The sequence below is a fragment of the Vicugna pacos genome, chromosome 10 (assembly GCF_048564905.1).
Source record: "Vicugna pacos chromosome 10, VicPac4, whole genome shotgun sequence".
NCBI lineage: Eukaryota > Metazoa > Chordata > Mammalia > Artiodactyla > Camelidae > Vicugna > Vicugna pacos.
The window spans coordinates 19,892,595-19,919,914 of NC_132996.1; the positions used below are offsets into that span (position 1 = coordinate 19,892,595).

A 27,320-nucleotide genomic window follows, 5' to 3' on the forward strand; every position below is an offset into this window, starting at 1 on the left:
TTAATTTATCTTCTCTTTTGAAAATAAAGCCAAGGTTTTAAATGTCTCTGATACTGAAGGGATGGGTCAAAGATCTGTCCTTTTGACTTTTTTTTCAGTGGATTTGGAAAAGGCACAGAATTGTCAGATCGGGTATTTTTTTTTTTTTGGTATATGTATATATTTTTTTTATTAAAGTGCAGTTAGTTTGCAATGTTGTGTCAATTTCTGGTGTAGAGCACAATGCTTCAGTCATACATGAACATACATATATTCATTTTCCTATTCTTTTTCACCACAAGTTACAAGATACTGAATATAGTTCCTGTGCCATAAAGTATGAACTTATTTATTATATATATCAAAAACAAATATGTATATATATATATATTTTTTTGTGTGTGTGAAAGCCTTTTTTTTTTTTAGTTATGTTTGGACTGGACTGTGGCTCTGTCTAGTGCCTATGGAGAAAGTATCTGTGTGTGTGTGAGTGTGTGTAGTAATGCAGTTAATAAAATCTTCTGTATTCTGCTTACCTTATAGTGAATTGTTCCAGAGCCCCCAAAGGCAGGGGCAGGATGGTTCTGTTAGAGTTAGCAGATTCTTTAAGTCCTGGAGACCCACTAGATTTGTAGTCACATGAGTGAGAAAATTCCATCTGTCTTCAAAGTGGTCACTCAGGTAGTAATGTGGATCAAGATCTGAAGTGGCAAAGCTAATTTGGAACTGGGAGAATGAGGCCACCAAAACAACTTCCCCTACTTCTGATTTCGCCTGTTCGCCGAGTTCACTCAGATGTGCATTGGGGAAAAAGGAAGGAAGAAGAAAGTAGACAAATCTTTGAGTTTTCCCTGTGATATGAATGGATGTGTGTTATTTTTTAAGTACCATGGATTGAGCACTCTGAGACCAGAAAATACAGCTTGCAGCCAATTTCCTCAAGAAAAGAATAGGGAAAGAAAGAAAGCTTTTTTGCTGTTTAGTCTGTAAAATGAACTAATCCCCAACAGGCCTTTCTGTCAGTGCTAACTACCAGAACAGAGCTACCGTGGAGAAGAGACAGCAAGGATGAGAAAAAAATGTTAGCATTATCCCAACTGGCCCATTTCTCTCTCCTCAGTTTTTAAAATAGAAATACCATATGGTTCCATATGATAGGACATCTTAATGTAGTGTTATATATAGTCTTTTTTGATATAACTGAAGTTTTCATTTGTTTGCACTTTCATCCCCAAATCATTGATGATGCATAAATACAGGGCCAGAGTGCTAATGCCAGCAGACAGAGGATTTAACTAACATGAAGAAGTCTAAAGCAGGAGTTCAAGCAATAGTAGCCCATTAGCATTTATTTCTCAATGTTAAAATATCCACAGATTTTCCTTTAAGGACGAGGCCAGCTACATGATTTGCAAAATGAGACTGTAAGGCTTGGCATGGCGGAGTCGTCCACCTCCTCTTCCCATGGGTCCCGTACCCTGTCCTCGACAGCAAAGAGCAAGCCCCAGGGATGGCCACCTCCGTGCAGGGATGTGCCCAGTGCTGGGAGTGGGGTTGAATGAGAGGCCCTCTTTGAATTGCCCACTGTGGTCCTGTTAGCCCCTGGCAGGGATGGTCATGCCTTGCCCCACCCCCAGATAATCCCCTATTTATATCCTCCCTTCCCTTTCCCCTCCTCCCAGGCTGCTCAGAGGAAGTGTAGGGAGGGAACCGAGGAATAGGACCTTGAGACCTGGTGGTTGTCAGTGTTGGTGGAAGTCTGTTTCCCTGAGTGGAAGTCTGTTAGCTGATGGGGTAGCTGGGGCAGGCAAGGAGGGAGGGGGTGCTGGTTGTGAGAGGGGTATGAGGGGTCTGGGGAGGGAGGCTTGGGAAGCTGTTAGAGGGTAGGTAGGTGGCAAGAGGCAGGAACACATGTAAGCTGCGCCCTGCCCCTCCCCCACCTCCACAGTCCCATCAGACATCACTTACCAAACAAATTCAAAGACACAATTAAGAATGTCAAGATGACCACCGCAGGACATTAAACGCCAAGTGCGGGGGCGCTTCTGAGGGTGGAGTCCTGCACAACTGCACTGGTTATGAGCCCATCAACTTGGTCCTGCTGGAGGAACTGTCCTTCAGCGTTGACAATAGACCAGGCAGGGAAGGGTTCTCACTGAAAAAAATGGAAACTAGTGAAACAGTTGCAGGGCTTGGGGAGGCCAGGTTGTTAGATCTCTGGCTTCAGCATACGCTGTTATCTAAACCCTGGCAAGTCATTTCCCTTTTCCCAAGTGCAGCTCTAAAATGGGGACACTGAGAGGCAGAGAATTTGTGCCTGCGTCTGTGTGTGCACGTTCGAGGTCATGCAGCTGAACAGTGGTGAAGGTGGTTCACTCCTACCCTGTACAGCTCCCAGATACCTGCTCTTTGCCCACATGGTTTTGTCTTCTGCGGTAACAGGTCGCTGGTTCTTAACCCTTTGGTGTGTTGGAATTTGGATAAACCAGTAAACTGGCTAAGTCTGCCACCGAGAAACAATAAAAGCACACGAAAGCCAGTTTCCATAAAATTTCAGGGGGTTCTCAAGGCCCTTGAAGCTCGTGTAGGCATCAGGTGGAGAGCCCCGAAGATTTGCAAACACTTCGCACATTGTCTGACTGGTCACAAGCTTCCTTTCCGTCAGGATTTCCTGTTTGCGCTGGCCACGCGGCAGAGCCCTGCATTCTCGTTCCTCTCTTACTCGTCTCATAGGCTGTCTTGGCCCAAACATTCTTTTCTGGCTCTTGTTTTTCTTCTGCCCATATTTTCTGTGGTAGCATCATGTCTGCACTGTACTTGTCCTCTGGGGGGAGATCTTTCTGCCTTCTGGCCACTCTGTTTGGAACAAGACATCCTTTCTGAAGAAAAACAAGAGCAGTCTTTTGAAATGAATCCCTTTCAAGGACATCTGGTGTGACATTAAAGCTTCATTCTTTTCTTGTCCGGAGATCCACAGTCGCACGAGGCTGGGCGTGTGCTGGGAGACTCACTGCATGGGGTGCTGCAGGCGGCTCACGGCCAGTAGATGGCGACAATAGCCCAGAGATGCAGTTTGAGGCTCTGTGTGTGTGTGTGTGTGTGTGTGTGTGTGTGTGTGTGTGTGTGTGTTAGATGGCGACAATAGTAGGCTTGGTTGTGTATTATTTATGAGGGGAAATTAACTTGAAATCTTACTCCCCCCAATATACGCAGTAAACATGATTTTCTCAGTCTAAGATAACAAATAGTCTTTCTAACAAATTTGATGACTTCAGATGTCAGCTTTCTGGTCCTTTGGAGTTATGTGTATTTAGCTTTTAAAAAATTATTATTAATATTTAAAATACCTCTGCTTCACAGAGAAGAATGTCCAAAAGGTCCTGTGAGGTCTTAGGAAAAATAAATAAAAGGTGGAACTCCTGGTGAAACGCAAAAGGCTCAGTCTAGAAATTCTGTGTTGTTGCTTAAAAGGTAATTCTCTGCTCCCTCCACAGTACATCGTGGTATTGGACTCAGACGTGTATGGAGGAAAAAGCGTTCTGCTTGGGAGTCAGGCAGATCTGAATCTGAATTATTTGTCATTTGGAAGTTGTGTGATCCTGGGGGAGTTACAGCTCCTGAACCTTATTTCTTCATCTGTAAAATGGGCTCATAATACTCATTTTACAGAGTTGTTGTTTATACTACCTGAGCCATTTAAGTAGTTGATGCCAGGTGAACATTGAGTTAATACTAGTTCCATTCCTCTTTTTAACGTGCTGCTGGACTGAAGAAATGGCCAATGACCCTTGTTTGTAGTCTGTATGAGTTTTCGAGTGAGAATTTGTCTGAAATAAATGTTCCAACATTGCTTGAGAAAACAAGGGTGAATAGGGAAGTAACTGTTTTTATACAGGTGAGAATGGACAGAGCATCTGGGGGACATAATGTCACAAATCAAACCGACAGCTGGGAATGGCTTCTGTTAGAATAAGAGCTCCATTTTGACCCGTAACAGAGCCATCGCCTAGGATTAGGTCAGATCTCCGCTCCAGCACTTCCTGACTGTGTGCCCAGGCTGCAGATTGCGAACACCCTCTTGGAACCTCAGTGTTGTCATAGGTAAAAGGTAATATCATTTATCTATTGCATGAAAATAGGATTGTCTTAAGGGTTACATGAGGTAGTGTATGGCAGGAGCTGCGGTCAGTGTTTGGCACAAAGTAAGCAGGTTAGTGGTCACTGATGTTGTTGCTAATATGTCAGGGTTGTTGCAGTGGTTGGGCTGGAAGATCTGAGCTAGAAAATCCCAGCAGGATCAGTTTCCTGTTCCATCCTGTAGTGGCAGTGTGAATTTGGGTATCACTGACTTAGTTTTCTCCTTGATCAAATTCTGATCAGCATGTAATAAGCTCTGTACTGGCCACCTTGGAGGATTTTTCTGAGTACTGGATGTGGTCTAACATGGCTGTCATTCAGCGGTGTGGATGGGGAGGCTGAAATCTTATTAGGAAAAACCGTGCCAAGGGAAGCCGTCTAGAGGAGACGGGCAGCTGGGGAGGAAGAAGACGGTAATGAACTGAGAACAGGGAGGCACTGGAAGGGAAAAGGACTGCAATTACTGCCCATTTGTTTGACAAGGAGAAGATGAAGGCAGATTCTGAAAAATAGACCCAGAGAGCGTGTGTACCGCTGAGGCCATGTCGGAGACAGTGAGCAAGGACACCTGTGGAGGAGGAATCTAGACAGCACCTAAAACAGACTCTGCGAAAATGACCCAGGAGGCTGCCTCTCTCCTCAGCCCCTGAGTGAAGGGAAAGGCGGCTACAGATGCAAGTTCAGGTAGCAGGGACCATTCTGGGGTCTTTGTGACACCACCAACTTGACTGTTGCTACTTCTGATTTCTGAATTTTAATTAGATTTGTCTTGAAGTAAATTTACAGTTAAAACAGATACCCTACATGTCCTATATTTGCAGGAGGGATGGAAGTGGCAACTTTGACAATGAAGGTCATATGCTGTGCAACTCGTGTTACTAAGTGTCGACCTCACTGTGAGATATTAGCGTTTTGTAAACTGTAAAGTGCCATACAAATGGTGTTATAAGTACAACTATAACTGATGTATCTTGAGTGGCAGCATGTCCAACTAGACAGGACGTAATTTTGAACTCAGACATCTTTAGGTTTGAGTCTTGTCTTAGCTACTTCCTGGTGGCGGGTGTAAGTTGGGAGGACGTCAGCTCTAGGTCATTGGAACGAGAAGGTCATTGGAGAGAAGGATGCCAACTTCAGGTTTGGGCAAGTGTCAGCAGCACGGAGCTCAAATAGGAAGTAATGAATTCCTCCAGCAAAGGGCTGTGATAAGCAATGGGAATCTGGGAGCAGGCCATGTCCAGCGATCTGCACAGGGAGGCAGGCAGTCAGGCTCCAGGAAGTCTGTTTGGCGGTGGCTCTCAGCTGCCTTCTGAGGTTCAGGAGCAACTGTCCAGTCTTTGTTGTAACCGAGAAGAGCAAAGAGGGGTCCCAATTCTGTTTACTTGGAAAATGTTTATGGAGCACACCTACCTGCCAAGTGCTGTTTTAGGTGTTGGAGGGACAGAAGTGTGATGACAGCAGAGAGCCCTGCTTCTATGCCAGAGGGGAGAGGAACAAAGTGATAACTCATGCATGACTGAGGTAGGTCCGATTCTTGGGAAAGGGACTCTGGGCTGGAGACTAGCCCATAGGACCAACTCCAGGTAAGTGAGTGGGGATGCAGGGTTGAGCAGAGGGTTAAGTTATGCTGAGACTTGTTACAGTAGTGGCCTTGGTCAAGCCGACCTGCTGCTGTGGAGTGGGAGTGGTCCTTCGGAGTTGTCTCACGTGGTAGCTTTTATACACAGCGTCATTCAGTCACTGATACTGGCCAGGGGTGACCAGAAAGGGGGTGTAACATCGGGTGAGGTAGCTCATTTTGGTGGAGGGACTCACCAGTGAGCTCTCAGCAGCCTATACTCTCAGGGGCTAGGAAGATGAGTGCCTGGGACTTGAAGGCATGCACTGGAGCTCCCCGCTGGCGTGCCTTAGAACCCACTTGCTTTATATAGTAAGTTAACTGGCATTAGGACGGCTGGTAGACTTTTTCCTGCAGATGCTCGTCCAAGAGGTTGGAACTTTCTTTCTGGAGAAAGCATGTTACATCCTACACTTAACAGTGAACCCTCCTTACCGTCCTCTGCTTTCAATCATTGGCTCGCCTGTGTGTTTTCCTTTTCAGGTTCTGGACAATTCAAAGGGCTGCTTTTCATTGTTGTTGTGGTTTGTTTCTGAATCTTTTGTGTGGAGCAGAAAATAGCCTGTGTCTGATGTGTCCAGGACATACATGACACTTAAAGTGTTTTCAGTGATTGGGAGAAAATACTACAGAAAATGAATGATACTGCAGATATCTTGGTTATACCCCTAAACATGCAACCAAAATTAGCGATAACAATGCAACTTAGATACACAACAAATACACAACAATCAATGGCATTCCTACTTATCTTCTTTTTAAGTAGAGCTTGGGAATTACTGAAAAAAAAATACTTTTTCTGGAGCTGGCCAATCCCTCATCCCCCAAATTGCCTCTTACTTACATACTTATACTTTTTATTTTTTCCTAAAACACAATAGTGTTTTTCATAGAAACAAATTATGTTGCTTCAGTGGGAAAAACAAAAGAAGATATGAATAAAAGGAGAGCTATGCTCTGTTCCTGGACAGTAATGCTAATTATCATAAAGATGATAATATCCCCTAGTTCAATTTTATACCTAGGGGTTCAATTTTAGAACCTTTGCAGGATGTTCCATTAACTTTACAAAGTCTGAAATGTGAATTCCTACGTAAGAGTGGACCAGAGGACCAAAAGCTTTTTTTATTTTTTTTAATATAATAGCAATATCACTGTTAGATTTTAAAACCATTTTAGAAAATGACAGTTATCAAAACTACATGATAGAGAGTTGAAATTTTGATAAATTCAAAACTAGATTTACATTAGTGGATGTTTTAAAATATTAAAGACAGTTACTGGATACATTGAGGACCTCAAGATTTAACAAAAGTATTATTAAAACAAGAAAAGAAATTCTTAAAAGTACTATTGGACATTTGAATGTCAGCAAAACTATTGTCACCTTTAATTCATTCCTATCCTACACCCTAAGATAGTTTTTAGAGGAGTAAGAGTGTTAAATATTTCTTTTAGTGCATGCAAAAATCTAGAAGGCAGTGAAATAGTATATTTATGCTAGTTCTGGATGGAAGATGCATTTTGCAAGCCAAAAATCTAATGTAAGAAATATTGAGAAGATAGAAAACTGGACATATGGCTAACAAAACTGATAAAAAGATTACTAACTCAATATATAGCAGCAACTAACTTTTATGCAATGCCTAACAGCTTACAAAGTGTTCATGTACATCACTAGCTCTTCTAAAAACTTTCTACTCAAAGTGTGCTCTTCAGACCAGCGGTGCTGACATCACCTGGAATTGGACACCGTTAGAAATACAGGCACCTCCACCCAGTCTCAGACTCACTGAGTCAGAATCTGAATTGTAACAAGATCCCCAGGTGAATCATACGCATATTTAAGTTTGAGAAATGTTATTCTAAACAACTTCTTGATAAAAATGATGCCTTAAAAGTTTGAGTAATTCGTCAGAGAGCACAGAGTCACCGAACATAGTGAAGTTTGATTTCCAGTTCTTCTAACTACAGATTCCTTTCATTCGTCCATTCACTCATCAATTTGACACATATTGATTGATACCTGTGTGTGCAGATCCTGACCAGGGCTGGGGACAGTGTGGCGTCCCTTGCACCTGATCTTCATGGGCCCCTTCCTGAAATACGTGTCCATAGTCCCCCCTCAGCACTAAGACGTTTCTGCTTAAAAAGTAGAAAATACCATCGCCTTGAAAGATCTGTTCTTTCCATCAATATCTAAACATGTGTTAAGTTAAAAGCTGTACTTTAATAATATTTTAACAAAACAAAAAACATGGTACAGCTCAATGTTAATTACGATTTAGAGAAATAAGTACAGTCTTGCTGAGGGCAAAAAATAGTTTTTATGTGTCTAGAGTGGTTATATATGAGATGAGCTATAAAACTGCTTAGATCTTTTAACTACCTTATTTCACCTTTGGAAAAAATACTTGAAGGAAATAATTTCAATGGAAAAAATAGGTCTCTATAGGGTTTCGAGATTTGCAGATATTGCCTAATATATATAAAATAGATAAGTATCTTCTGTATAGCGAAGGTAACTCTTCAATATCTCATAACCTAAAATGAAAAAGAATATGAAAACAAACATATGTATATGTATGACTGAAACATTATGCTTTACACCAGAAATTGACACAACATTGTAAACTACTATACATATAAAATGACTATAATTGTATGTTTTTTTCTTGTAATGATATCAAAAGCAAAATAATTCAGATACCAGTGTCATTAACAAAGTAAGTGTTTGTTAGTATGCAGCTACACGGGCAATAAGAGAGCTGAACACACTAGGAATAGCTTCCCTGCCGTAGCTTAGAGAAGCAGTCCTGTGCTCTGCAGCCCAGCATCCTGCATGATCAAGTCTCCACCCTCCTTCCAGATGCGACGCCCCTGCAACAGCAGGCTGCTTCCACCAGGGCGGCTCCACCGCCCCCATGGCCCTTGGCCTCTTTTTGATTCTGTATTTTACATTTCCGATTATCTCTTCTCACTCTGTAATAAGGCATATAACTCCTTCGTGAGCTCTTCTACCTCCCTCTCTGGCCCTATCCTTTGGGACTCTTCTTGTAAGTTTGGTTCCCAGTATTCTAAACTCCCTGCAGCATCTGGAATGCACAGGACCCCATCAAGCTTCTGGGTGCAGCCTTCATTATCCCTTCTCTGGCGGGTGGACTACTCCTCATCCTTGCAGACTCACTTAGCGAGTCCCTTTTATCAAGCATCATCAGCCCCTTATCCTCTTTTTTGTGTTTCCCTGATAGACTTCGTTTGTCTTTACTTTAGCTTTTATTTTACCCTATTTTAATTTTCTGTTTTTTCCCCCCTCCATCAAGTTTTGAGCTGACTGAAGACAGGATGGCTTTAAAGAAAAAAACTTTGTTGTTTTCCAGGATCTAACCAGTGTCTGGCACTGAAAAACATTAATAAATATTCACCTAAAGAAAGCAAGGATGACTGAAGCTGTACCTATTGAAATCCTTCTTATCCTTCAGTGTCAAACTTGAGAAGACTACCTTTTCAAGTCTTCCCAGTGGCTAGAAGTGGCCTTTCCCATCTTTGAATCCCCTTGGCATTTGTCACATTTTGTTCTTGCTTGGTGCTTAATTATTCATCCTTGTTCTGTGTATGTCCCAGAGGCTGGCGCATCCCAGGTGCTCATCACTCTGGGTTAGTGAATGAATGAACCTTGCTAAATGTCTTGTGACAATCCAGTGCCCTGACAGTTCCAACAAGTGGCCAAAGCTGCATTCTCCTCCACTGATGCTTAATATTAAACGGAGCAGGGGTTGGGAAAGTATATGCTGTCTTACATCCAGCTTGAGAAATTTAGTGGAAATAATTTTCCTGCAAATAGAAAGAAAATTTGACATTACCAAGTGCTTCTCTACAGTTTTGCTTCATCAGAAGTATCCCTGCAGAATGAGGGTGCTTTTGAACTCTTATTTAATTAGTTACACATTCGCTGCATACTTTTCACATGCTGAGAGCTTTTCTTGGTCCTGCAGCTAGTAAACAGGTGTGGTTGCCATTCGAGCAGGAAGGGAGAGACAGAGAATATAGAAGTAAATAAACCAAATAATTTCAGATACTGATGAGTGCTAGGAAGGTGATGACAAAGCCCTAGAGAGTGAGTTGAGGATGAATGGAGACTGTTTTAAATATGGAGGGCTCAGAGAGGAGGTGACATTTGACCTGAGACATGAATTACAAAACGGGATTCAGACTTAAGACCTGGATTTGTACCGCAGAGGTCCTGGACATGGTGCTACAATGGTCCCTTCCTGGTTTCTGGCATCTTTTTCCTGTTTTACATGCAGTTACCAGGTGGTGGATAGCAGTGCCCTCTTGTGGGTCATGGTCTTAGAAGCCTTGGCTGAGACACCTTGAAGGTGGGCTTTTGAAGGAGGAAGACTTAATTTGTTGCTTTGATCCTTGGCTCTAGGGCTTCTTGCATTTCCATCATCAGATGCTGCTTCTCTCCATGACTTCCGGGGTCTCGGTGCTCGTCGTTTTCATTTGTATCATTTTTCCAGGGTCTGACTCCAAACCCATTCTTTGCCTCAAAGGACAGGCTCTCCTCCGAGTTTCTCAAAGTGGACTGCCCAGTGAGTCTTCCTCATCAGTCTTCATGCATTGCCCTGCTGGGAATGGCTTTCTCTTCTGAGAAAGATCTGATACCCACACCACAACATGTATACACGTATTCTATACACTAGAGATTGGTAAGCACCATTTAACCGTTTTGGTGGCTCTGCCTTACATTCTAACTTCTGAATAATATACAAGCCCTCTCATGAATTGCTCCCTACCGATTGCTCCAGTCTTCCCTCTTGCCCTTCTCCTTCATGCCTCACGCTCAATTCATACTGAAGTACAGGGCCTTGTCTAAGACCACTCCTTTGCATGAGGACTTCCCTGGGCCTGGAGTGCCTTTCCTCTTCTTACCTCCCTTGAAACACTATTCATCGCTTGGACCCAGTTCACTTCCTCTGTGAAGGCTCTCTTGGGAGTGTGGAATGCTTCCTTCTTGGTGATCCTATGGCATCTTACAGATCATTCTGTAGAGCATTTACCACATTGGCATGTTTGTTTATCTCTCTTCTTCACCATCTGCCCCCTCCCTATGCCAGGAACTATGCCACATCTATGCCAGGAACTTTTCTTCATTTCTTCATTTTTATATTTTTAGAGCCTTGCCCCTGGGCCTGTGAAAAACTGCACACTTAAGTCTTAGCATTTTAGCAGTTTTGTCAGATACACATTCACCAATCTGATCCCCCTCCATGTTGATTCACACACACACACACACACACACACACACACACTTTCTTATACATTTATTGGGCATTTACTCTGAGCAGGCAAACACTGGGAGGCCTGGCTCCAGGTAAGACAAATAAGCAGAAAGACTCTAGACCAGAAGGAGGATGGTCCCTTTGACCAGGTGGTCATCAGGGACTTTACAAAGCAGATGTCAGGGAGCTGGCTTTGGAGGATAAGAAAGGATTGGAAATGAAAATGGTATTACTTTTGTGAATGAAGAACATTGCCTGCCATATCAGTAAACAAAGGATGCTGTGGCCATCAAATTGTCAGCCACTACCACCACCCCTGACTGAGCAGAGGGAACTGAGGATGGAGACAAGTAGGCAGCCCATCCTCTGCTACCAACCAAAAATGTGCCCCCTCTGAGGGAACTCAGGATGGGAAAGAACAAGATCCTGGCCCCAGATGGATAAGGTGCATATCAGAAGAATGACTTCAGTGAGCCCAGACCTTGGCATCTTCCCATACATAGAAAAGCGCTAAATTCCTTTAACTTGAGACACCTGACTTTCTTTAATTAACAGTAATCTTTTAATGTTCTGATTACCTGGTCTTTATATATCCTGGCTTCTCTCTTATCTCTTTGGAAAAGTCTCTTAGAGCAATCTGAGAGGTTACCTCCCAGGCTTGATTCCTCAGAAAGTCTGCCGATTGAAACATAACTCTTAACTTTTAGGTTGACCATTTTTAGTCAATACTTTTAAAAACTATTCAGATTGTACCTAAGGACATTTTCAGAATTGTGTTATTCCGTCTACACCTGTTATCCTGATAAATTTGACCAAATATCACATTCCCTTGACCATATGTCAGTGCCCTAAGGGGCTACTGATTCCAGTGGTGCAGACTGTATCGAAGTGGCAGGAAATGCCCAGAGAAACAGAAAAAATGTGAAAGATCTTTGTTAAAAGGCTCATCATTCTCTTCTTCTCTGGGGAGGAGGAGAAATGGACTCCGGCTGGATGATGGGGAGGTGGAAACCCATAAAGGAGGAACAGGAGACCAATTTATGCTGCTTCTGTCACTGAGCCCTGCTGCTCTGATTTGGCTCATAAATAGACTTCCTAGAACCACTATAGATGCAAATATTTGAGCTAAATGCTGTTTTTATGTTTTTAGCTCAAGGGTGTTAAAAACCTGCTTTATTTAAACTTTTTTGTTTGTTTATGGTGATTAAAAGCAAACATGATGGATTAGAGTGGCTTTGTCAGGGGACTGTGGAATTGCTTTTATTGAAAATGACCCAGACCCTTGGACTTGGTCAGTGCGTCAGCCTCACTGCTGTGAGGCTTGTGTGGATGGGCAGCAAGGGAGGGACTTGGGTCTGTGGACAGAAGACCTGGGTCGAATCTCAACTTCCTGATGGTGTGACCTTGGGTACATCATAACTTCCGAGTCTCAGATTCCTTATCCCTACGAAAGGAGGATCATAACGTTCAACGGCCAGTCTTGTAACATGGTTCAAACGAAAGGATCACAGATGGTAATGGTAGGTGGTAATTTGCGACGTCAGTTGCCTGAGATCCCAGATCCCTGCTCAGGGCTGTGAAGTGCCACATGGGAGACAAGGGCAAGTGAACGCTTGGTGGTGGGGATGTTTGTAATCATTAGCTCAAGTTTGGTTCGAAGTCTCAGTACATAGATTTCTCTGGGTGAGCGGAGCTGAACTGCCCAGAACTGTGAGGAATCCTTTGGTGGCAGCTGAGGCAGATCTAAGGTCTTTGCCGGGAGCAGGCCAAGCAGCCCTCTAGTTCTCTTTCCCCTCCACCCACAGATGGTTATTTAGAGTTTGTATACATTTGAGAGAAACTGCACCAAGGGAAAGAAGGAGAGATGAGGTTCTCCCGTAAGTTCTACAGCAAAGCTGTCCTGGTAGGAAACTAATACTTTGTGAACATTCTCTCTGTTGGGCTTTGGATGAAGCATCATCTTATTTAATCTCACAGCGATCCTGTAAGGTAGTTATTACTGTATCCCCTTTGTAACTGAGGAGTGAGACTTGGAGAGGCAAGGTGAGAAGGACCACTCGCTGTCTGTCAAGGTCTTTCAGCTGGCAGGTGACAGAGTCCAGGTTTGAGCTCAGTCACTGAAGCCCAGAACCTAAGTGCATAACCAGTCTGTCCAGTACCCGTCACTGTGCAGAAAGGGTCCCCTTGGGTCATCACTTTCGTGTTTCTATATGTTTGCTCCGGGAAAACACCTTTAACCTTCTTAAAATCAAAGGATGATATAAAAATGTTCAACATCTTCCTTCAGAACTCTTAAAACCTATAAAGCTGTATTATGAAAATGACAGGGAAGCTTTTTATCCAGTAGATGAAAACATCAGCACAAGTGCATCGGAGCAGAGGGATGCCTAATCCCTCTTGTCGCCACCGTGATGACAGGTATTATATTCCAGGTGCATGAGCGATAACACGGTTGCCTCACCATGTAATTATCATTGTTTCCGTTGGTGTTATCATAAGCAGCAATTATCACTAACTAACATATGGCATTTGGTCGTAACTTGGAAAACAGCCTGTCACTTTGCCTTTATCACGTCGGGTGGATGTGGATGGTATCTCACCATGAATCCTGCCCTGCCGGTTTTTCCTCCTGTGAGGCTCCCCAGGGAGCCATGTACACAGGGGACAATAGCAGATTGGGAAGCAAAGTACCACTTTGTCACTAGCTGTACGAGCACCTGATTCCCTAATAAAAACCTCTGGTACAGATAGAACAAACTAATGGCTACCCGGGGGTAAAGGGGTGGCAAGGGAAAAATCGGGATTTTGACACACACACAGGCAACTATATTCAACATCTTATGGTAACCTATAATGAAAATATATGTATGAATGAAACATTACACTGTACACCAGAAGTTGATACAACATTGTAAACTGACTATACTTCAATAAAAAAGGTTTAAAAAACCCCTCTGGTAAAGGTTAGGCGTCAGTTTGGCTGAGGCACGAAACCTGAGCGAGGCTGTATCACCCTTCTGCCTGGCTGCAGGGCCGTGTGAGTGGCGGAGACGTTGGCTCAACTTACTGACGGACTAGCTATGTAGAGGAGGTGAGGGAGAGAACCAGAACCCTCGGAGAGGCCAGCGTCTGCCTGTGTTGTTTTATCACGGAGATGGCAAAAGCAGCCCAGTGCCGGGTTGCTACGCTGTGAACATAGAGTGGCCCTTGATTGTTTCTGGAAATCAAACGATTGGCTACTCTGCCCACGGAGAGGAAGGCACAGGAGTACGACTGAGGTGGGGAAGATGCCGTGACAGTTTGTAGAACAAGCGATGCCAATATACCAGTCTAAGTCCTTCCATCATTTCTCATGAGGAATTACAGCCGACTGTGGCTAGCTCTGGTTCTTAACAGCTCCTCGGCCTTTGGTAAGTTACTTTCCGTGTCTGAATTTCAGAGGGCTAGCTATAATTGTTCCTGCCTCAGATGTGAACACTTCTAGATGCAGCTTGGACATTCTTTGAGCCATGCAACTCAAAGTTTTCTGGTGAGCTATTACTTACTTAGATATATTCAACTCCTTTTTAATTTTGTCAACAACCTAAGCTATTGTCTATTTTGAGAGTCCATTTTTTTCCTCCTTACAGAGAAGCAAAAGTTGGTGTTATTTCACACAACTACTCATTAGCCATGAGCGAGGAGAGCCATCCTCTCCTTGAGATGGGGACACTGGCTGAGCCCAGGCTCATTCATGAACAGAGCAATAGTCTCACGTACAAGACCCTCAGCACATGTGATTCGGTTCCTGCCTTGGCCGCATTCAGTGGAACCACAACACTGGGCTTGCTCGTGGAAAGTTGAAACTGAATTTTCCAGCTACACATGTTAAAGCAGGCCTCATTAGTCTAAATTAAATGAATGGCAGTTAAGATCTTGTGTTTTAGAGTTAGTCAGACCTGGGTTTGAAGCCCTGGCTCTGCCATTGAGCAACTGTGTGCCCTTGGTCAAGTTTCTTAAAGTCTCTTAACCTGACATTTCTCATGTGTGAAGTGGAGATGGTAACAGGACCTACTGCTTAGTGTTGTTATAAGTATTCATTAAGTAGTGTATTATATGTTGTTCATAAAAATGTAAAACAGTGCCTCTGGCCCCTAGTTAGCATTTAATAAAGGTTAGCTTTTATCTCATATTCATTCCATTTTCTGGGTGCTGGCAGTGGCTACCAAGGGGGTTTGGTGTGGGTGGTCCATCCCTGGTGCAGATAGAAAAGGTGTGCATTATAAGAATCTACAGACGAAAATGAAACTGACTAAAATCTCCTGCTTCTGATGATCACCTTGGGCCAGCAGTTCTGATCACTCTCAGTGATGTCATGCTCTCTTCCAGGGCATCCACTTTCACTCTGTTTCTTCCTTGGTGTCAACGGGGAATAGATCCCTTGTGCTCTGTTGCATCTCTGGGTTCTCATGCTTTAGGCACAAGACAACCTTTCTGTGCTCTGCCATTGACCTGCAGAGATGGCTGCCCCAGTGTGGTCTGAATCTGCCATTGTGTATTGCCTCCCCTGTTTTTGCCTCCCTTGTTTTCTCAACAGTGCTGGATACAGGCAGTTACAGAACTTGTACCCAAAACAGGGCTTTACTTCGATTTCTCAGGGACCCAAAACATCTTTCGAGTTTTAGTTCTATGACTTTTTTTTTTAGATACAGAATTCTGACTCTTGGATTAAAAAGATCTGTTGGCCCTACTATATGAAATATATCCCAAATCTGTGCCCTTCTCAGCATTCCCACTGATACTAAACTCCTCTTCCTGCAATATTGTGTTAACCTCCTAACTGGGCTCCCTCCTTATACTCCTAACCTCTCTGTAGTCCGTTTTCTGGTAGGAGCCAGAATTTAAATTGAAAGTGTAAATTGATTTACCCTTTTGCCTAGCATCCCTCCAGTGGAGTTCCATCACATCTTGCCCTCATCTAGGGCAAACTCTTTACTCCGTATGGGGCTCCTCATGATCTGACTCTTGGAAGAGCCTCTCTTAACCTCTTCCTCCTGGAACTTTCCCCTTGCTCATGTCACTCCAACTCTCCAAGCTTTCTTGAAAATCCCAAGTTTGCTTCTGCCTTAGGATATTTCAACTTGTTTTCCTTTTGCTTGGAGTGCTCTATACCTAGGTATTTGCATGGTTTGCTTCCTTACTTTATTTGCATCTTTTCTCACATTTCTGCTGTTTAGAAAGGGCAGTCAATAAAGTCCTATCTTCAGTGGCAACCCATCTATAGGAAGTGCTGTTGGATCCCACTTATATCTTATCAGCCTACAGCAGATGTCTTCTGCAGCTTTGGACAGTTTCCTGTACGTGCAGATAGCTTGCCACCTCCAACATTTCTCTGCAGGCAGGCTTTCTCAGGCTGTAAGAGTTTGCTTGGCTTGTGGGTAGGGTGGGCTGGAAGTACTAGACTTACTAACCCAAGGAGCAAACCCTCAGCCAGTTGCGGGCAGGATGTGGTGGATACATACCCTGGCTGTCTCTCCTCTTGGTGAAACAACTGGAACAATTCCTAGGCAGTGCCACACTGCCTCTCTGAGGGTCTGCAGTGAGATTTATCCCCAGTTGCTCACATGAAAACACACTCAGGCTTTGTTTTTAGTGGGGGGAGGGGTTGAATTCCTTCAGCTTTATTGAAATGTAATTGACAACCAAAACTGGTATATATTTAAAATGTACCATGTGATGATTTGAAATATCTGTACACACCACAATCAAGCTAATAAACACATCCGTCACCTCACATAGTTACTGTTGTGTCTGTGTGTGTTGAGAACTCAAGATCCACTCTCTTAGCAAATTTCAAGTATACAATAGAATATTATTTAAGGCATTCTTCGTTGGCCTTTGTCACTTCCCCACTCCCCCACCTTGTTTCCTGGGACCACATACCAAATAAGTTACTTGGACCCAAATCTGATACTAGGTATCTTCGCCATAAGAATCTTTGCTGTAAGCAGTTTTGCCGCACAACTAATTGACCATAAGGCAATTTTGCCATAGAGGATAAAATAACTGGCTGGCAGTTTGGTTTGACAGTTTGGTTTCAACTACATATATTGACTTGATAGAAAATAAGGTGATAAGAAAACTTACTGAAGGTGTGAAATACGAGAGAGTAAAGCCAGATTGCAAACTATACTAGAAAATGGTAACTTAGTTTGCAAATCCTTCGGTGAGCACAGGCACCCCTCCTATGCACCAAAACCAAAAGTTTACCAATCTGTACAAATATAAAAGAGGTGACTAGTAATTCACAATTGTCTTTGAGAGCACTAATTATTGATTCTGTAGCTAATTTAGATCCAAAGCTTGTTCTCTGAAGCCATCTTGACCAAATTTGTCACACAATATTAGAAGCAGGAGGCAAAAGAGGAATCAAGCTCCTCTCCTCCCAAAGGAGGTAATTACGTGATTCCTGATGAGTATAAGTTCCACGAAACTGGTGAAAATTCTTTGTTATTTGCCAAGGAGAACATGATACAGATAGAATTTTGGTATTTGGGGCAGAATCTAGCTTAGATAATTTGGTGAAATGTAAGGACTGGGTAGGTGATGGGACATTTAAATGTTGAAGTGAGATGTGCCACCAGTTACACACATTACGTACATGGATAAGAAATAGCATCCTTCATCTGTTTGTTTAAAATTTTGTTACTCATTTTTCACGTCTCATTAAGTCCTTGTCCCTATTTTTCTTTTAAAAAATGTTGATTATCTTATCTTTCATGGCGAAACTGTCTTACGGCCAGTTAGCTGTGTGGCAGACAGCTCGTGACAGAGATTCTTACAGCAAAAATACTAGATATGCCCAGATCCCTCTTTCAGTGTCTCTTTTTGGTAGAAGCCCAATTAGATACCCTAACCTGTAATTTTCTATTCTTCATTTTTTTCTATGTATTACGCACTTGTGAGATTCATGAGGGCCATGTTTTAGAACTCACTGCTCTATTCTTTGCTTTGCACCGTGCCTGGCCCACAGGAGGCTCTATTAAATCACTATGGAGTGAATAATTAAAGAATAATGATAAAATCCCCAATTATTTGCTCTCTTCTTTTGAATGATTTGCCTCAAACTTAGGAGAAGGTAATGTAAACTGGAAAGATAGTCCGACTGCAGTGTTTTCAGTTTAGTTACTGTCTTTAGAATATTATTTTTTCATTACCATTATTTTATTTCAACATTTCTTGAAGGTATACTGTGAAGGTGTACTAAATACTAGTTTCTTTATAAACCTTATCTTTAATAATTGCAGTTGATCTCTAAGGTAGATTTTCTCATCCATAGTCCAAAAATGTGGAAATTAAGGCTTATTCAGGGTCACAAAGTTTATATGTGGGGAACTAGGGCTTAGACCTCCAAGTATCTGACCTGAAAGCTAACACTTTGCTTCATATATCTTACTTCTTAGGCAAATAATACACTTCTAAATTGCAGCCTTATTTTAGTTTTGTGTTAAGCCAATTCTAAAGTTTGAATTGTCCAGAAGGCAGAGTGATGGTACATATCAGGTCCCAGAAGCTTTCCCTAAGCACGAGAAGATAACTATTATAAGAAAGGACAATTCTACAAACTAGTGTTTCAAAGATACAGGTAGAAAAGAATGAATTTTTATGTCTGAGTTAACGCTCTGTTGCTCTGATAGAAAGGTGAAAAGGAAGATGACTGCTGAGCTGGGAATATTGGAACAGGTGCTGATGTGTTAATAGTTGTAGTTACAGTCATGTATCATGACAGAGTCAAGTGTGTCTAGTTAATACACTTGTGATGGCAGAATAATTGGGAAATTTTACATTGCTTGTGGAATCAAGGCAGAGCACCCTGGATTTCTCTTCGAAAGTGAAATTTGCTTCAAGCAAATAATTTTAAACCACACAAATGACAGGGAATTGCTCTCACTTTTTCTTTTTAATTAAAATAGGTTATTTACTTAAATCTGGACTTTTGGAATAAAAGTGATATGTTTGAATGAATAGTACTCCTTTGCATATTAAACAACTCTTAAAGAGAATGATAAAGAAGTTTCAATGAAATTTCAGATGTCCCTACTAACAATCTAATTTTAAGTTAATAGAAGACAAAATTATCTCAGGAATCCTGAGCAAATAAGTATTTCAGCAAAGAAACAAAAGAAATTCAATGTTATTCTGGTCCTTGTCTGAGAGATCAGTGCAGAATGATTGAAAGGGCCATTAGACCAGAAGTCAGACACCCATGGTTGGCTGTGACATGATATTAATAAGTATGATCTTGAACAAGACTCCAAACGTTTCTTGCTCTTGATTTCTTGCTGTAAGGTTGGACCAGATGATTTTTATGGGCTCTTCCATTTTCTGACATGCTGTGACTTTATGACTGTGTTACAGAAATGCATTAGATTGACTGATTTTAGTGGTGTCACACAGGGAAAGCTTACACTCTGGAAATACTATTAACTGATGTGAGAGACAGCTATGATCTAATAGAACAATCCGTGAAGTTAGAATATGGAGATACAATTTTAATTTGAACTCTGTCACTCTAACTCCTTATGTGACCAGGTTATGGGCCTTGGAGCTGGAAAGACCAGGTTTAAATGCCAGCTTTGACACTTACTATCTCTTTGATCTTGGTGAATTCGTTCCTGATCCTCAGTTCCTCATCTCTAGAATGAAGATGATAATGTATGACCTACCTCATACTGAGTGGGTATTATGTGAATATTGTAAGATGAATTTTTGAAAGCATTTTGTAGAAGTGAAAATGACTACCCTGATGTGAAGTATTGGTATTGATTAAAAGGAACAAGGCAGGATGGATGTTAAAGCCTTTCAGGCTGTTTTTGAGAAGTGAAGTCAGTCCCCAAACCAGTGTGACCCTTGGTATGGTTATCATTTCTCTCCTCCTGGGGAAGGTCTACTCAGAAATGCAAGAGTCTTCTAATCATAAAAAGATTTGATTTGCTGTTCTGTAGGATCCAAATGTAAAATACAAACCTCCAAAATGTTTGAAAAAATATGTAGTAAGAAATCTATGCAGTCATAAAACATAGCTTTATTGAGCAACTATAATGTGTTACTCACTGTTCCAGACTCTTCCCAGATGTCGTCTCATTTTATTTCCATAGTGACCCTGTGAAGAAGGCTTAGAGATGTTGGGTAGCTTGACCATGGTCGTGTGGTTGGTGAAAGGCAGAGCCTTGATTTTAACTCATGCTTTCCAGAGATCAAGACTCATACTCCACCTTTTGTCCTATGCCGTCTCCATGTGAAGAAAGTAAATTATTTTTATAGTAATACTGAGCTCCAACCATGTGAGAGGCATTGAAGTAGGCAGTTACATCATCCCTTTGAATCTTCACAGAACTCTTCTGATGCACGCTTAATTCTCATTTTTGACAAAGTTTTTTTCTTTTTAAAGACTTTACTTTCTAGAATGATGGTGACGTATCAGTGAATTGGTTTCAAAATCCAACGAATGAAGCAAATTGAAAACAATCAACAAAATTACTTTAAGGTCATAGAGGGAAAATTAATTTCCTACCATGGTATGCACACATATTTTAATGGATACATATGGATTGTCTTATATATATTAGCATTTAGATGCTAATTTTGGGAATCAATGGTGCAACTGTTGGCTAGAGAGAACTAAAGATTTAGAAATAACAGAGATGAGGATTAGTTGGGAATGGTTTAAAGTCAACTAAATGGGCAATGATTTATAGAATATCAGGCTCCACCAAAACCATTTCAAGTCATTGGCCATCTGTAGGATTAAAATGAAGTATAGAGAGAACAGTTATATGAAAATACATGTTCTGTTATCAGATATAGGAATCTACAAGGTGTTTTGTGTCAGAGTATACAGATAACGTAGTATCTCACTGAATTCTCAAAACAGCCCCAGTGTACATTTTATAATTTCCACTTACCAATAAGGAACCTCAGCCTCTGAATCTGTCGTAGCTGCTACCACCTCCTCTCCCCTACTGTGAGAATAACCCTCAATAAGAGCCCTTTCTCCTTTCGAATGAAGGGAGATAAACTGCAATCTCTTGAACTTCAGATCCTCAAGGACTTTGGCATCTGATCATAATTTTCATCTCTGTCCCAATTCCTTCTGTCAATGTGGATAACTTCACATCCAAGGTGGTGAATGTCTGTGGTGTGCTAGCGATTGTATTTTATGACCAGTCACTTGCTGCTCCATCCTCCCTGATTGCTACTTCATTGCTCAAGTGCATAAACAACTATCTTTTAAAAAGGGAAGATGATAAAAGCTGCAGCGGAGAGCATTTCCAAGTGCGGAGGAAGGGTAGCAGAAACCAGGTGAGGACAGGATTCCAGAATTTAGCAGAGCAGTTACATCATTCTACCATGTGAGTAGGTATTTGCTTCTGAGGCTTTCCTCCTTCCCGGTGGGCTCCTCAGAGGCAGGGGCCAGAGGATCTGGGCTCTTTGTCAGCACAGACTCCTTTTAGAAGGACCTAAACAGTGAATTGAAGAGAATACTGAATATAGTTCCCTGTGCTATACAGTAGAAAGTTATTATTTATCCATTTTATATTTAGTAGCTAGTATCTGCAAATCTCGAATGCCAGTTTATCCCTTCCCACCCCCTTTATCCCTTGGTAACCATAAGTTTGCTTTCTATGTCTATGAGTCTGTTTCTGTTTTGTAAATAATTTCATTTGTGTCTCTTTTTTTGTTTAGATTCCACATATGAATGATATCATATGGTATTTTTCTTTCTTTGTCTGGCTTCACTTAGAATGATGATATCCAGGTCCATTCATGTTGCTGCAAATGGCATTATTTTCTTCTTTTTTATGGCTGAGTAGTGTTCCATTGCATAAATATACCACAGCTTCTTTATCCAGCCATCTGTCAATGGACATTTAAGTTGTTTCCATGGCTTGGCTTTTGTAAATAGTGCTGCTGTGAACACTGGGTGCTCTTAACATTTCGCTTTAATTCTTTCTTTATTCACCTTAGACCACTGGTGTGTCTCTCCAGCCACTCACTCTCTTTTCAGCATGATTTATGCTTTTTCCTCCTTTTTTCTATGGAATCTATCCTGGATGTACCACACGCACTTAAAACACAAAACCTCCAAGACTTCACGCATGTTTTGTGTCACCAAATCCACTCCTTCTGTGTTCCTAAAAATTTTGTTGAGTTGTGTCACACAAGCTAGAAACTTGGGTGAGGTGATCTTTTACTCTTGCTTTTCATCACCCTTATACCCAGTACACATTCAAGACATGTCATGAATTCTTAATGTCTCTTCCATTCACATCATCCCCTCCTTCTTGTCATAATGCAGATTCTCTCATCTTTTGTTTGTCTGTTAAATAGTATTTTAAATTCTCTTCAGGAAAAGACTTGCCTCGTCTTCCTCACTTTTCTTTCCCTTGAACTTGCTGTGACATTTGGAGCTGCTGACTGCTCCCTCCTTATTCTTTAAACCGTCTTCCGTTGACTTTTAAGAAACCACTTTCTCTCGGTTTCTTTTTACCTAGATGACCCTGCCTCTTTGTCATCTTCTTGGCTTTGTTTGCCTCTTTCTCACCATTAAGCCGTATCTTAAATGTTGGCACCTTACACTCTATCCTTGGACATTTTTTCTCTTCTCACTCTACCTACCCTCTCTGGACAAAACCATCCATTCATGTGATTTTATCAGCCACCCAATATGACTGATCTTTGCTCTGTGTCTCCAGGCTGGACCTTTCTTCTGAGACCCTGTCCCTTTTTGCTAACTGCCTACTTTCTTCCCTTCTCCATGTGGATGTTACATGGACTCAAGTTCATCGTCAAAGAGAGAACTTGATGTCTCTCCCCGTGTATATGCTTCTCCTCTATTCTGCATCTCAGTTACTGACGTCCCCAAGTCCCCAAAGCAGGTATTTTCTCTTTTTAACCCTTCACATGCAGACAGGCCTAAAACCCTACATCCTCGACACCTGCGAGGTATCATCTGTTCATCTTTGCTGCTCCTGCCATAGTTCAGGCTCTTGATGTAACTTCACCTCAGGTCTTACCATCTCTGCTTGTCTTGTCCCCTGAACTTGAGTTCCGTGGCGCTATTTGAAGTTCCCAGGACAAGAGAGGCTGGAATGCCCTTGGACCCCCACACGAACACTTACAGTCTCCTGTTCCCTTGGTAACACCCGTCCTTTTCCATGACTCAGCTTAAGTGTCACTTACGTCCTGAAGTCTGTCTGTGTCTCTGCCTGTAACTGGCTGTCCCATGCACAGCGCTCCTCTTCCTAGTCTGGTAATGGAGACCAGCAAAGCTTAGTTTATTATACTCACTAGTTTACAGGTCAGTTTCACCGATTGGACCAGAAACTCCTCGAGGGTGTAGCCGTGTTTTATTCATCTCCGTGTCCCAGAGATGAACAGGCAGCTCAGTAAATGCTTGATGAACTTTTCAAACAAGTGGAATAGATGCTGTTTTTGAATATTAGATTTTTCAGTTCACTTAATGCAACAAGGATCAGTAAAACTGCCTTTAACACATGTTTACATTCTCATCCAAATCTCTGTAGTTTTTAGTGAAGTCCCATCTTCTGAATAAACAAAACCCCATTTAAAAACATCACAGCTTCACGTCTATGAGCAGATTCCTTCCAGTCCCAGGTGGGCTCTTCGGTAAATGCATAGCTTTAGCTTGGTGTATATTAGTTAATTTCTTCCAGCACTGGGAGGAAGTTGGGAAGACACTTACATGCAATGTGTTATAACCTTTTTCTCATGTAAGTATAGCTTGTATAACTACTCCACCAGGAGGAAGTTTTATGTACATTTATAACACTAGGTTTGAGAAGAAGCAGTTCTCATTATTTCCACACCCTTCGGTCTGACTATGTGGCTGTTACTCTATTGTAGGAAAGTGCAAAGAGTAAGAGTGAGAAGACAGGAGTCCTTGGGCTGCTATTCACTGGTTTTGTACACAAGCAGCATCAGTATCCTGAGTCTCAGTTTTTTCATTTGGTGATTTCACGGGGAACTGGGCCAGGCTGAAGGATGTGGTGGATGTGAGAGGTGCTTTGTCCTCCACCAGCTTCAGTGAAGAAGCAGTTCACACAGAAGGCACATGGGTTTGGGACTGAACGGGCCAGCTTCAAAAAGCCGCTTTTGTGTGACTGGGCAAACTGCTTAACTTCTTGGAATGTTTCTTCATCTGTAACATCGGGATAATAACATTGTCCTTCTACCGTTGTGGAGAAGATTGAAGGCAGCCATGCATCTGGCTATAGACATTGCTCTGTAACTGGCGGCTAGTACGGATGAGAGCAGCATCCAGTTTTTGAAATCTTCCATCTGCTACACGTCTTGTATCCTGTACACTGATCATCGACCAGTTGAGTCTCTAATATGGGGTAAGCCCGAGCAGAATCAGGTTCATTTAGAATTTAATTTTTTGGAGCTGTCCACACTCCTTTAAAACAAACACGTGGAAAGTATTTACTGTGCCTGAAACTCACATGATAGTAATAATGATTGTAATTTCCATTTGTTACTTGGAGCCAGCCACTAAAATAGGCGCTTTGTATAACATATGTCGTTTAAACTTCATGTCAGTTCTGCAAGGTTGGGATGACTACCCTCACCACTTACAGATGATAAAACTTAGTCATAGAAATTCCAAGCTTCATTTACAGGCTAGTAAGAGGCAGGATCCAGGATGAACCGAGGGTTTCTGATGGTAAGCCTAGTGCTATTTCTGCCACACAACAGTGACAAGAGGGCCAAGCTCACTCCAGCACTGTGGCTATGCCTTCCAGGTCAGCGGCATGGCTGAGTTTATAAACTTAGCTCGGCAAGCCCCAGCTGTCATGTGCTTCCAGGGCGCTGATCTCAGCAGGAGTCCCTACCTTTGATGAGGCCCAGCTCTGACTCCGGCATGAGCCTGGATCTAGGGCAGGGTAAGAACATCTGGGGCTTCATGCGTTTGGCTTGTTTCCCCCGTTTTGGTTTCAGGAGAACCATCTCATACAATCACTGATTTGTTGACTTGTTCAACATTTGTGTACTTGTCAGCTCTGTGCCTTGAAATTGTAATCTGAAGATAACAGGATGAAAACCCTAGGCTTGGTCTTCAAGGAACTGAGTCAAGTAGAGTAAAATCAAGATAATTACAGTGTATTGTGTTGTGTGACATCGGCAGGCGTCATAGTGGTGCTCTGGGGGCACAGGAAGATTTCCAACCACGGATGAGTGCTTTCTTGAACACTTGAAGAGTGAAGTAATTTTAAAGTAATTTTGAAAGGGGGAAAAGCAGGGAGGGGGAAAAGAAAGCATGTGCAGAGGCATGGAGGTGTTCAACACGAGGTCCTACTCAGAAGTGTCAAAAGTTCAGGGAGGGCTCGAACAGAGAGGTGAGGGGAGCTGGCAAGGGGCGGATCAGGGTGGGTATTTCGGTCACATTGAGGTAATTGGAATAAACGTTACAGACAAGAAGGCATCACTGACGTTGTTTTAAGGATGAAAATGAAAGGATCAGAGCGGCAGCTCAGACAGATCCAGCTATCTGAAGAGGTTCGGAGGATGGATCGGAGGAACGCACTTGAAGGAGGGATACCAAGAAGGAGCAGTCTGGGCTGGGGATAGTGAAGGCTTTGTCTCAGGTGGTGGCAAGTGGTTGGAGAGGAGAGAAGGATGCAATCTCAGAGGCAGAATTAGCATCACTTAATGGTTTGCTGGGATGTGGCATGTGGGACAAGGAGGCCTCCTGGAGTTTTGTCCTCTGTGATTGAGAGGGTGATGGTCCTCAGAAGCAGCAAGTTCGTGGGAGGATGAGGACCGCACAGGACGTGATCACAAGCCCCATGCGTGGCCTTTTCACCAACAGCCTCTCCCTTATCTCCACTGCCAAGGTTCTCATTACTGTCTTCATCGCCTCCTGCCTAGACTACCATAGGAGCCTCCAGGCTGCTCCCTAAACTCTGTGCTCTCCCTGAAAATAGCCCTGATGTGCCACCCTTCTGCTTAAAACCTTTTAATATTTCCAAGACCCTTAGAGAGGGCTGCAGTCCAAGGCCTTCACCAGTCTCACCCCAGCTGACCTCTCCAGGCTTGCTCTCCACCACGCCCTCTGAGCAGCAGCCTGATCCGTTGTGGTTGGAGGACCTGACACAAACAGGAGGGGACTTGAGAAGGGGTGTGTGTGTGGGTGTTGTTTTTGTCAAAGGAAGTTAGAAAAAGAGAAGAATAATACCTATTTGATAAGCTATGAAAAGGTCTCATGGATAAGGCAGGATGTAGTTTGGACTTGGAGGTATAAGTGGGGAGAAGGTAGGTGACAAGGAGGAGGGAAGGCCTTAGGGGGCAGGGAGAGCAGCTTGAGGACCAGCATGGATGCTGGGGATGTGCACGGGAGGAGGCGGAAGGGAGTGGCTGGGCAGAAACCGATCGACAAGGGTAGAGGAGGAACCAGAGCAAAGTTTTGGGGTCACAAAAGGAGCAGTCTTTGTGATCCAGGAGCTTAATTTAAAAAATGAATATTTACTGATATTCTCTGTATATAACATTGTATCTGGAAAATCAGCAAGAAATCATATCAAAATACTTGGGTTATTAAAATACCCTCAGGTTAAGGCTTTACATTTGCAAATGCATTACAGATTCCTTCACCCTTCACTGAGGCCCAGAGAGCTTTGCCAAGGTTGGGCTCAAACATAGGTCATTTGACCCCAATTTCAGGTGTTTCCCCACTATGATACAGCTGCCTCTTTTAACATATTTTAATGTCTAAACAATCATATACTCCTGTTGGGTAAGTCAGACCCAAGGGTAGCCTAGATGGATTGTGTATAATTTCTTGAGCATTTTGTTAAGCATCTCTTCATTGATTTCCTCCAGCTGAGAATAAGCCAATAGAAAGGAAATAAACAAAAAAAAAAGCCTCAAACTGTAGCTATAAAGATTCACAAACAAGGGCACACAGCTGAACACAACTAGAGAGGCAACACGGGACTTCACTTTGGTTTCCCTCACGAGCTGGAGTGGGATGAAATCTCTAAAGGGCACCCTGATGCCAGTGTTTGAAAACTGCTTCACATCTCGTAAGTGTAACATTTGTTCTGGAAGAACTCGATTCCTGAATTCCCTGGTGTCTCAGTCCTCTTTGAAGTGAAAGATTCTATTTCACGATGATTGTGTGGAGAACATAGATTTCCAGTACTTAAGAAGTCTACACTATGTTTTGAAACAGAGTGCCAGGAGGAAACAGCTCATGCCAAGTCATGGGGATTTGATTGGTACAACAACGTGGGATATTT

The 27,320-nt window shown here is 42.5% G+C and overlaps 1 long non-coding RNA gene across 1 annotated transcript in view; it reads left to right on the forward strand.

The window, feature by feature from the left end:
* Positions 1–27,320, forward strand: part of LOC140698669 (uncharacterized) — a 371,717-nt gene that overhangs the window by 38,090 nt on the left and 306,307 nt on the right. The gene's annotated exons all lie outside the window — the stretch shown is intronic.